The following is a 13,402-nucleotide window of genomic DNA, read 5'->3' on the forward strand; positions in this document are numbered from 1 at the left end:
TTTCAGATATGAATGAACTAACCAGGGCATATGGCAGCAGGAGGAAGGGTTACTTCAGGGGTCGTGGAGTGCTGCTCTGGGGAGGGGCCATTTGTATTGAGACTGGATGAGGTGAAAGAGCTCATGCTGCAAAGGGCCTGGCGATGGGCACTCCAGGGGCAGGAAACAGCCAGTGCAAGGGCCCCGGGGGCAGGACTGAGCTCAGTGCACGTGAGGAAGAGGATGAAGAGCAGTGTGGCTGGAGGGAGGTGGACAAGGGCAGGATGCCACAGTCAGAGAGAGATGCTTCCTCCTGTAGGACTTTGTCCATCCCCGTACCCGGGGTCCCAAGGGTGCCACTAAATCCATCAGTCTTCTCTCTTTCAACAGTTTCGAGGTGAGTTTCTAGACCTAGGAATGTAGTAGGACTTGATTCTCAAAGCAGGGTCCCTGGACCAGCCACATCAGCATCACTTGTTAGAAGGCAAATTCTTGAGTTCCACCCCAACCTGCTGAGCAGAAGCTCTGGGGGTGGGGCCCAGCCACAGCAAGCCAGCTGGGTCGATGAGTCACATGCAGGCCAATGTTTGAGAAGCACTGAACTCAATGGAGACCAGAAGGTTTTGTCTCTCTGTTTGTTACTTTGCAATCACACAGACGGTGGCTAGGACTCACATACGTGCCTCTCACCCACAGTTACCAGCTGAGTTCATCAGTGCAGCTGTGGAAGCTGTAGGTAAAAGCTCAAGCAAGACACACAAGGTGAGGACGGGACCAAAGCTGCCCATCAGATTGTCTGCTATGTCTGGCTGGTTCTGGTTTTAGAAAAAAAAGTTGCTTTGGATATATTTTCCCTCCTTCTTTCCCAAAACACACAAAGCTCCTTTGCATACATTACTTGAGGTAATCTTGCAAAGTTTATTAAAAAAAAAAAACCAAAAATCTGAGATGAGAGGGACCTACATTGAAGCAATAAAAACATTCTTCTGCAAATGGATTTTTATGTATTTGTGTAGTCAGGTATCCATGTTTACATACTACTCTACAGAAATTGGCTTGAATAGTGTTTCTCACACTTGAGCACATATCAGACTCTTGGGATATTCTTAAAGCAAATACTGTGGAGGTTGGACCTGTAGAGCATCTGAATCAGTGGGTCTGGGGAGGGGCCTGAGAATGTTCCTCCTGGTGCGTTCCCAGGTGCTGCTGCTACTCCCGTGAAGACCACACACAATTACGTGGCCTGAACATAGTTCCTCAAAGTTGGACTCTGTCTTAAAGTCAGGATTAGGCTCAGCTGTGAGTGATGAGGCCGCTAAGTAACAGTGGCTAAATCGAAGTAGAAATTCCTTCTCTCACGTGAGCATCCAGGCTCCCATGATGGCACTGAGGTCACTTGGGTTTGCAGCCCTTTTGTGTCTTGTCAGTCTTCTTTTTTCAACATGAGGCTCCCTCCTCAAAGTCTGAGATGTTCCTTCCGGCTGCAGCCATCCGGTCTGCTTCCTACACAGCAGGAAGGAAGAAAGTGAAGGAGAGAACGCAGCCCACAGCTACCCCACCCAGCTACTTCTCGGACATTCCAGACACCACGCTGCCCACGTCCCATTGACTAGTGGTATCCAGTATGGTAGTCACTGGTCGTATGTGGCTCTTCAAATTCAAGCTTGAATTAGTTGAAATTGAAAAGTCAGTTTCTTAGTAGCACCAGCCATATTTTCAGTGGCCAGTAGCCACTGGTGGCGTGTGGCCATTCCACTGCACTGCACAAAGACGTTTCAGGAGTGCAGCAAGCTTCACCAGGCAGTGACGGAGGTGGCCACTCCTACCTGCAAGGGACACTTGGAAATGTAGCTCTTCCCTTAATTAAAACTTGAGTTCTATTGTTAAAAAGAAAGACGAAGGCCGGGGGCGGTGGCTCACGCCTGTAATCCCAACACTATGGGAGGCTGAGGCGGGTAGATCACGAGGTCAGGAGATTTAAATCATCCTGGCTAACACAGTGAAACCCTGTCTCTACTAAAAATACAAAAAATTAGCCAGGCGGTGTGCGCATGTAATCCCAGCTACTTAGGAGGCTAAGGCAGGAGAATCGCTTGAAACTGGGAGGCAGAGGTTGCAGTGAGCTGAGATTGTGCCATTGCACTCCACCCTGGGCGACAGAGTGAGATGCCGTCTCAAAATAATAATAATAATAATAATAATAATAATAATAAATAATAAAGATAAAAACATATTGTGTGGAATAGCTTTTTGTTCCTGCCACAGAGCCCTGCCAAGGGTATTTACTAATAAGAAATAACCTGAGGATGTACTGAAGGCCTTCCTAGATGCGCCACAAGGTGGTTTCCGACTCCAGGGCTCAACATTCAAGAAGCCCTTGACTTCTCTCACTTTTAGCACAACCCTGGGACTTTGATCTGAAGGACACTATCAACTTTTACCAATTATCTTCCTATTTTCATTCATTATACATATGGATTTTTAATAATCCTTTCTATAATAAATATATAATGTAAATATACAATATTTTTATAATATGAATATATGATAATCCCACATCCTTTATATAATCCCATCCCTCTTTTTTTTTGGAGATGTAGTTTTGCTCTTGTTGCCCAAGCCTGAGTGCAGTGGCCTGATCTCAGCTCACTGCAACCTCCACCTCCCAGGTTAAAGTGATTATCCTGCCTCAGCCTCCCAAGTAGCTGGGATTACAGGCCTACACCACCACGCCTGGCTAATTTTTTGTATTTTTAGTAGTGATGGGGTTTCACCATGTTGGTCAGGCTGGTTTGGAACTCCTGACCTCAGGTGATCCACCCCCCCTTAGCCTCCCAAAATGCTAGGATTACAGGCATGAGCCACTGTGCCTGGCTTATATAATCCCATTTTTAAACAACCGCCCATTTGAGCAGGCCGAGTGCTTTCCAACTGGAACCTGATAGATACAGAGCACTGCTGGGAGTGGAGAGGAGTTCAGATTCTAAATATGTTTATCACATAGAACCGAGAGCTTCTGTGTGTGGATTGTACACGGATATGAAAAGCAGAGAGGAGCCATGCATGGCACCAAGGTTTTATCATGTGATACTGGAACAATGGAAGTTGCATTTTCTGAGCTGGGACAAAGGTGAGAAGAGTGGTTTTAGGGAGACCCATGCAAATATATTTAGGGGCCATGAAGAGTTACATGTCAAGTTTTGGATGCTTGTGAGATCTCTGAGGGAAGGTGCTGAGAAGGACGAGGGATGTTTTAGTGGAGGTCGAGGAAGCGTTCCAGTCTGGTGATGCAAATGGAAGCCTAGAGAGTGGATGCGGTTACCCAGGGAAACGCACGGTGGGTATGGGAGAGGCAGCATGCGCACTAAGGCTGAACACACCCAGGGAATGCGCATGGGTATGGGAGAGGCAGTGTGTGCACTGAGGCCGAACACACCCAGGGAATGCGCCTGGGTAGGGGAGAAGCAGCGTGCGCACTAAGGCCGAACACACCCAGAGAACGCGTGTGGGTATGGGAAAGGCAGCGTGCGCACTGAGGCTGAATACACCCAGGGAATACGTGGGTAGGGGAGAGGCAGCGTGCGCGCTAAGGCCGAACATACCCAGGGAACGCGCGTGGGTAGAGGAGAGGCAGCATGCGCCCTGAGGCTGAACACACCCAGGGAATGCGCGTGGGTAGGGGAGAGGCAGCGTGCGTGCTAAGGCTGAACACATTGACATTGAAAGGAGGAAGTGGCAGGGAAGAATACCAAAGCGCGAAGCGTGAGGGGAGAGGACCATGGCTGCAGACTTTCAAGTATTCGCCCCTCTCTCTCTGGACCTAGTTTGTCTTACATTCAAGTTTTAAAAGTGATCCTAAGAAAGACACTCCGAAATACACTTAAATGTTTGCAATAAAATAAAATAAAATGAATGGGCAAGAGATATTTTGCATAATGTTTTTTCCAATTAAAAATAAATAATGGGCAGGGCATGGTGCTCACACCTGTAATCCCAGCAGCTTGGGAGGCTGAGGTGGGTGGATCACCCGAGGTCAGGAGTTAGAGACCAGTCTGGTCAACATGGCAAAACCCCTCTCTACTAAAAATACAAAAAATTAGCCAGGTGTGGTGGCAGACACCTGTAATCTCAGCTACTTGGGAGGCTGAGGCAGGAGAATCACTTGAACATGGGAGGCGGAGGTTGCAGTGAGCTGAGATTGTGCCACTGACTCCAGCCTGGGAGACACAGCCAGACTCTGTCTCAAAAATAAATAAATAAAAATTAATAATGACCATTAGTGATAATGGGAAAATTTAAAGGAAAACACAACACTTAGGAAGAAAATTAACACCCCAAAACCCACCAGGCAGATACAACTATTATTCATGGTTGGTATACTTCTCCCTGGTTTTTCCTTTATGTGGATATATACTATATACATTTCAGTGATTCTGAGACTTTATTTTCATATGTGCTATATCTGAAATTGGAATATGTCTTAAAATTTATGGTGCTTTCACATTTCTTTTGTCCTGAAATTACTTGGGATTCAGTTCAATTGCTAGGGTTGGTCATAAATGTTCATGTTGTCAGCACTTCTATATGTAAATGCTTTTAAAATAAATTTTCTATCAGTATAAAGTAAAAATTCTAAGAGATTACAATTTTTGTGTCATAGCTTAGCCTCTTCGTGGTACATAAAATAATGGTTTATTTTAAATTAATAGGATCTGAGATTCCATGAAATATGATACACATTTTTGTGTTAGAAGCTAAACATCCTCTTTCTTTTTTCAGTCAATAGTAATTTATGTGATATCTGCTTCAGGCCACTAGGTCAAACCTCCTACTGAGAACAAGTAGAAAAGCTGAAGAATACAACAACAAAAACACATGCATTAAAGGCATGAGAGAGCTTTGGAGGCACAGAGGATATTAAAAAGCCAAGACGTCAGGAGGAAGGAGGCGCACTCTGGTGAATCCAGCGTTCGGAGATGTTTTCCTTGGGGGAACATTTGCTTCTACTTCTTTGGTGCAAGGCAAAAAAAAATCAGAATCTGAGGAGAAGGTGGTAGTTAAGAGGAGGCTGAATAGAGTTTTTTACAGTCTTATAAGACAAAAATTGTAGTTCTTTTTTTTTTTTTTTTTGAGACGGAGTCTCGCTCTGTCACCCAGGCTGGAGTGCAGTGGCACAATCTCGGCTCACTGCAAGCTCCGCCTCCCGGGTTCACGCCATTCTCCTGCCTCAGCCTCCCGAGTAGCTGGGACTACAGGCGCCCGCCACCTCGCCTGGCTAGTTTTTTGTATTTTTAGTAGAGACGGGGTTTCACCGTGTTAACCAGGATGGTCTCGATCTCCTGACCTCGTGATCTGCCTGCCTCGGCCTCCCAAAGTGCTGGGATTACAGGCTTGAGCCACCATGCCCGGCCTAATAGTTCATTTTCTACCAAGAAATAGGTTTACCTTATCTATTCCAATAAATGGTTACATATCCTTTCTTTGGATCTATATTTTGTAGCTGATTTTTCAACTTTATGGCTGGCACTGCACTCAATATTCTTATACATTTTTCAGAGTATTTCTGTATTTCCTCAGAATAGATTCTTAGATATACAATGAATGGGTCAGAGAGATGGGAAATTTCAAGCCTCTTTTAGGTATGGTCAAATCATCTCCCAGAAATTTGACTCTGACTATGATTCTTCTGGAGTTCCGTGAGAGCGTTGCTGTGATGAGACTCACAGCAGTGTGGTCCATCGCGGTGAAAAAACTCTTGGTCAATTTGTAAGGAAAAAATGCATCATTCTGAGCTTGGCTTGACGTTTGTTTCTATCTTGAGAGTCCGCTGTAATAGCGCCTGATCTCCATGGTCTCATTTGAGTAGGTCTTCTACACACATTCTGTCTGGAAGTTCTGATACAGCCATTCCCTGTCTAATCTGCACGGTTAGGACATGTGATGTGGTTTTTCAATGTATTATCCATGACGTGCCATCTAGGTATGTACTGTCTCCTCAGCTGTAAAGCAGAAGCACCGGCTCTCCAAGTGGAGTGGTTTTTCTCCCTCAGTTGTGTTGCCCGATGAAGCAAATGAAAATACATCATGTCCTGTAAAATGTTATTTTCAGATAAAAATAATGTTCCCTGGGATACTGGGGGACATACCCTACAAAGTATTCGAAATTCCTGGTTAAATGGGTGCTTTTTTTTTTTTTTTTTTTTTTTTTTTTTAATCTGAGCCTCTACCTGGAGGGGACACTTGACAAGGTCTGGAGACATTTATGATGGTGACAGCTGGGCTGGGGGTGGCGGCTGCTGGCACCTAGGCAGAGGTCAGGGAGGCCGATAAGCATTCAGCAAGGCACAGGATGCCCCACGACCAAGGCTGGTCTTCAGCGGTGCTGAGGCTGAGAATCCCTCATGGAGGGTGTCTGGTTTCCACTTTAATTTCCAGGCTTTGTATTTAGCTGGTGAAGGCTCAGGACTCACAAAGGCTAAATAGGATTAGTTTGTCTGGGAATGGATCACTCCTCTCTTCCTGTCTCAAGTTGGTCTTCAGCGTATTTGATTGGCTAGATAACTTTTTAATCCTCTCACCCTGTTTTCTTTTTCTTTTTTTCTGTTTTTTGAGATGGAGTCTTGCTCTGTCATCTAGGCTGGAGTGCACTGGTGCTATCTCAGCTCACTGCAACCTCTGCCTCCTGGGTTCAAGCGATTCTCCCATCTCAGCCTCCTGACTAGCTGGGATTACAGGTGCGTGCCACCACGCCCAGCTAATCTTTGTGTTTTTAGTAGAGACGGGGTTTCAACATGTTGGCCAGGATGGTCTTGATCTCCAGACCTCAAGTGATCTGCCTGCACTTTGCCCAAAGTGCTGAGATTACAGGCATGAGCCACCATGCCTGGCCCTGTTTTATTTCATACTTACGGTTTTATGAAATTATATGACAGGTGTTTCTTTTCTTTTTTTTTTTTTTTTGAGACAGAGTCTCTCTCTGTAGCCCAGGCTGGAGTGCAGTGGTGCGATCTTGGCTCACTGCAAGCTCCGCCTCCCGGGTTCACACCATTCTCCTGCCTCAGCCTCCTGAGTAGCTAGGACTACAGGCGCCCGCCACCGCGCCCGGCTAATTTTTTGTATTTTTAGTAGAGACGGGGTTTCACCATGGTCTCGATCTCCTGACCTTGTGATCCGTCCGTCTCGGCCTCCCAAAGTGCTGGGATTACAGGCGTGAGCCACCACGCCCGGCCGACAGGTGTTTCTTTCTTTCTTGATATTTAATTGGTCCCCCTCACTCCAATGGCAGCCTCGTGAGGATAGTGGTCAGGCTCTTCCTGTTGAATTCCATTTCCCCTGCACCCAGCACTGCATCTGGCACAGACATCTGTGTTGGGAATGACATCATGAATCGATAAAGATAGAAATGTATCTTGCTTTTGAGATACCTTCATGATCTCCAAATACTCACCCATAAGAAATTATTCTGTATGCTCGAGGGCTTCTCCCGTGGATGCCCCCGCAGAGGGGCGCTCTCTTGACCCCTGGCTATGCTCCTAGCCATCGCATACTTTTTTAGGAGATGTGATAAAATACTGCTGTCCTGTATCATTCAAAGTATGAAAATGTACCAGAGAGAGAAATGAAGACAAACTCCCTGCCAAAATCTCTAAAACAACACATTTAAGTGTTTCAGAAGTGAAGTGAGGACAGTGTGTGTCACATCATTGGGTCTGGCCTCCATGGGAGCTGCTCCAGTACCCCCAGCGAAGGGAAAGTCCTCTAGGAGCGTTCTCAGGTAGATGCGGATCTCCACAAAATAACTTGTGCATTTGCCTGGGGCTAAAATTTTCTCCATTCATGAATATGAGATAAACCCCTAAAAATGTCCAGCTCTGTCATCACACGCACCATCTTCACAACTTTTGTAGCAGCTACGTCTCTTTCAAACCTTCCACCTGTAACTCACGCAGCCAGTGTAGACAGATGACCAGAGTACCACCTTTAGCCTCAAGCTAAACAGTGATACCTGTGAATTTTGGGCTTGATGTGTGAATTATAATTTTTTCTAAATTCATTGAGAGAGGCATGGACAATCACAATTTAACGATATATAGACAGTCCCTGACTTATGATGGTTCAACTTAATGATTTTAACTTTATGATATGCAAAAGCAGTATGCATTCAGTGGAAACCATGCTTCGAATTTTGATCTTTTCACGGGCTCACAATTTGTCCAAGGGTACCCTCTCATGCTGCTGGGCAGCGGCCACCCAGCCATGAGATCACGAGGTCAAATGACTGATCCTCTGCCATGTCCTGTGCTGCCAGGGGATTTTGCCCACCTGCAGGCTCATGTGAGTGTTCTGAGCACACTGAAGGTAGGCTGGGCTGAGTTATGATGTTTGTAAGCGAGGTGTATGAAATGCACTTTTGACTTCTGAGATTTTCTATTTGTGATGGGCTGATTGGGAGGCAACCTCATCATGAATTGAGGTGCATCTGCATATGTTTTTCTGGGGATCCCTGGGAATTATTAGCATAGTGCTGTCGGTACTTACACCACATATTGAGAAGGACATGATTTGAAGTGGAAAGGAGAACAGCACAGGGCCGGATCCAGAAATCACTCATTGAAAGGACATGTTGCTAACCGGTCACGGAGCCAGAGTGTCAGGTTTGAATCCTGCCTCTGACACCTAGCACCTGTGTGACTTTAGGCAAGTCACTCAGCCTCTCTGAGTCTCAGTTTTGTCATTGTGAAATGAGGATAATAGCGCCTAACACATGGGCCTGGCTAAGAGGATTCAGTTTGCTCATCATTGTAGAGCATACAGAACAGTGTCTGGAATAGAAATGTAATCATTAAATAAGTTCTTTGGTCGAGAAAATAAAATGAACTCACTTAACTCCACTACAAAGCATAGTTTGCTACACCCCCCAAAAGAAAAACAGAATCACAATTTTGCATAGGCGTAGAGATCCCATTAGTCCAGGGTGAATGGGGAGGACCTTTAGAGGGAGAGGTCATAATATGCAATGTCCCAGAACAGACAGTAGTCTATCTGCTAGAGATTTGATTTAGAGGAGAGGGCATTGCAACTTGGAGAGTAGCAACATCACCGAGGGAAAGGAGTGGCTATATGGTGAATGTCCAGCAGCGCAAACTGGTAGAGCATTAGGTGAAGTGCAGCGAATCAGCCAGGTCCCGAGGAAAGGAAGGACAAGTGTAAATAGGGGAAGGTTTTGAATGCTGAGCCGGAAAACAGACTATTACATGGGAATCATTGGAGAGCCAAGAAAAGTTTCACAATAATGAAAAAGGTGACGGGATCACAGTGGAATGAGGTGAATACAAACCCAGGCAGCAGACTAACAGGGTAAATGTTTAACAGTAGGCTCCAGGAGGAGGTAGGAAGAGCCACATGGGATTTGTGGGGTTTGCCAATTTCCATGGTGTAAATACTCCCTCCATGGCTGATATAGAGCTGCCCACCTGAAGTCACTGAACGTGGAGCTGAAAGGAGATTCACAGAGTCAGCTTGTACGCATCTGTGTGTACCAGCTCTTGCACTCTAGAGGCTTAGATCCACAGTCCAGTCCCAGCACGGGCACTTACTAATTGCACAAACTTGGTTGAGGTCAAAGGGTTGTTAATCCCTTTGGCGTTCAGTTTCTTTATCTGCAAAAGGAAGAACATAAAATAAAACATCAGAAATGACACTTCTGATTATTAAAACAGAAATCGAATGAGGCTAGGAGCTTAAAGTTGAGCCTCAGGGTTGCATTCCTTCCAGATGCTTCAGGGGAACATTTTCCCTGCCTTCTGTGGTTTCTAGAGGATGCTTATATTCCTTGGCTAATGGCCCCTTCCTCCATCCTCAAAACCAACAGGCAAGCATCGTCACCTCACCCCTCTGACATTGACACCTTTGCATAACGACCCTGTGATTACATCTGGCTTACTCAGGTAATCCAGGCATATTTGTCCATTCTCACACTGCTGTTAAAGACATACCCAAGACTGGTTTATTTATTTATTTATTTAGAGATGGAGTTTTGCTCTGTCGCCCAGGCTGGAGTGCAGTGGCATGATCTCGGCTCACCGCAAGCTCTGCCTCCCAGGTTCACACCATCCTCCTGCCTCAGCTTCCCAAGTAGCTGGGACGACAGGCACCCACCACCATGCCCAGCTAATTTTTTGTATTTTTAGTACAAATGAGGTTTCACCATGTTAGCCAGGATGGTCTTGATCTCCTGACCTTGTGATCCACCCATTTCGGCCTCCCAAAATGCTAGGATTACAAGCGTGAGCCACGGCGCCTGGCCGGTAATTTTTTAAGAAAAAAAAAAAAAAAGAGGTTTAATGGACTCACAGTACCAGGTGGCTGGGGAGGCCTCACAATCATGGCAGAAAGTGAAAGTCACGTCTCACATGGTGGCAGACAAGAGAAGAGAACTTGTGCAGGGCAACTCCCCTGTATAAAACCATCAGATCTCGTGAGACTTATTCACTATCATGAGAACCACAGGGGAAAGACCTGCCCCATGATTCAGTTACCTCCTACCGGGTCCCTCACACAGCACATGGGGAGGGTGGGAGCTACAATTCAAGGTGAGATTTGGGTGAGGACACAGCCGAGGACAATCTCCACAACTCAAAATGTTTAACTTAATCACATCTGCAAAGTCCCTTTTAGCTAGGTAGGTAATATAGTCACAGGTTTTAGTAATTGGGACATGGATAGTTTAGGGAAGATATTCCCCAAAATAGGTATTCAGACTGGCACAGTGACCATAGAGTGCCCTGTATGTGTGCATACACACATATTTGCAAAGAGCTATTTATCATCACTGACATAAATACACACATCTCTCTATAATACATGTTTCTTTATAAAAGTGTGTATATACATACATGTGTGTAGTAGGTGTGTGTGTGTTTGAAGAGGGAGATATCTATGTGTGTGTGTGTAAATGGTAGATGAGTCAGGCATAGTGGTTCATGCGTGTAATTCCAGCACTTTGGGAGGCCAATGTGGGAGAATCCCTTGAACCCAGGAGATCGAGACCTGCCTTGGCAACAGTGGGAGACTCTGTCTCTATATATAAAAAAAAAAAATCAGCTGAGTCCGGTGGTGTGCACCTGTAGTCTAAGTTGTGTGTGAGGCTGACATGGGAGGGCTGCTTGGACCCAGGAGGTCAACACTGCAGTGAGCTGTAATTGTGCCACTGCACTCCAGCCAGGGCAACAGAACATGCAGGAGTTTAATAGGGAACAAATGTAGGAACTTAAGCATTGGTCTTTAAAGGAAACAGAGGCTTTATCATAAGAGGCAAAGAGTGTTTGAAGTTTGTAAGTAGACCGTGGATTTAGGGGAAGGAAGATAAGAGGTCCTTTCTGGTGGGTTCTGCTTTCTGAATGAAGTGCAGGTCATCAGCTGAGAATGGGCTAGGTGTTGGGTGGAAGGTAGTAGGTCTGACTGTTTGGTTATTGTTAATCTTTGGGTGGGGCAGTCATTGGTGCAGGGAAATTGGAAGGAGGAAGGGAAGTGAGCTGAGGTGAGCGGGAACTTGGATGTGGCCCATGATCCTGAACACCTCCTACCTAAGTTCCTAGTGGCATACCTCTCAGTCTGGAGCTCACAGGACTTGGGGTGGCTCATGGAAGATCTCTCTGTGCTGCTGTCTGCTACAGACGGTTTCCCCTCAGTCCCTGCCTCTCCTCACCTCTGATCCTCTCACTGAGGCCAGGCAGGGTCCGGAGCCTCAGCCTTTTGTGGGGCATCTGCCTCACCACTGGGCTTTGCCATTCTGAGCATGTTTGGACCCATCTGGTCTGGAAGGAACCCCTCACCCACTGTTGAGGAAGGCTGCCCAATTCACATTAAGTTGGATATTCTTTGTAGTTTGGGGTTTTGGGTCACATTCCTGTTTAATTGAGGATTGGCTTTTCTCCCTGTAAGATGGTGTTGTTGTTTTCAATGAGTTGTAAGGGAGATGAGTAGAGTAAGGTCAAAGTTCTTTATTTGGACTTATTGAATGGAAATTCCAGAACATTCTTCCGAGGTATTAGGTTACAAGCCTTTTCAAATTTGTATATTTTCTGCTTCTTTATTAGCCAATTTGATTGCACATTTTCCTTGCCAATAAATAACTAATGCAGCATTTACAACCACTAGAAAGAAAAAAAAAATGTAAAGATCAACCCAACCAGAGAGAAGAAATTTTAAAAAACTAACAACACAAATTTGTAATAAATTTAAAGCATAAAATAAGATAGCAGGAATAAATCTAAACATATGAATAAAAGAAAAGCCCACAATCAATATCTGTTTAGATACTGACACTAAAGACAAGTGACACAGAATACGTTAAAATAAAAATGACCAAATATAGTGAGAAATTGTCACAAAGGAAAAACAGAAGGGATGACTCTTTTCATTTCAGAAAAAAAAATGCAATTCAAAATTAAAAGGATTTAAAAAGACAAAAGGAAAGTTTTTTAAAAACAGGAGACAAACACACCAAGAAAATATAATGGTGAAGATACTTACGTACTGTCCAACATACTGATGACACATACGAGTCAACTGTTTTTCCAAAAGTATTGGGGACAACTTCAACACATTCTTTTTCTCAGAAACTGATAAAGCAGACAAAAATAAGAGATTCTATAGAAAAATTGAGAGTGCAGTTACCAAACAGGCCCTCTATGCTGCTGTATGTCTTTTAGAATTTCATACCAATCTTTGGATTTTAACTTTTACTTGCTTTCTAGAATGATACAATTATATTTTTCTTTCCCTTCCTTTTTGTTTATTTTATGGAAATTTTTGTATGAGAGACGATATAAAAATGCATGATTTGTTCATTTTTAACAATCTATTACTATAAAGGTATGATTTGTTCATTTTTAACAATCTATCACATATATAGATATATAATATATATTATATACATATGTACATGTATTATATATATAATATATAATACTATTATATGTTATATTACAATGTTATATTATTATATTATACATATATATTATATATAGTTATATATATTTTTCCTAATGCAACACCTCTTTGATTTAATTCTCAATTTTGTTGTCTTGCATTGTTATTTTCCTAACTTTGTTTTTATTAATGCTACTTTAGAGATCTTCATTTAGATTTTGTTTTGGGTTTCTCATTTTGTGTGTTTAGTTGATCAATTTTATTCGGTTTAATAATGATACTATTGAAGATTATGAATTTGCTTTTGACTCCATCTTTGGCTGCTTCACATATGTTTTGATGTGTAGTATTGCCATTATCAGTAGCTTGTAAATATAGTATAATGGTAAGTTTTATTTTGATTTTGATTCAAGAACTGTTAAGTAGTTGGGTTTCTCTTCCCAAGTAGATAGCAGTGTTTCTATTTTGCTGTTGTTATGAGTTTATATTC

This window comes from Trachypithecus francoisi, unplaced genomic scaffold, assembly GCF_009764315.1.
Source record: "Trachypithecus francoisi isolate TF-2019V2 unplaced genomic scaffold, Tfra_2.0 Lachesis_group11, whole genome shotgun sequence".
In the NCBI taxonomy this organism is placed as follows: Eukaryota; Metazoa; Chordata; class Mammalia; order Primates; family Cercopithecidae; genus Trachypithecus; species Trachypithecus francoisi.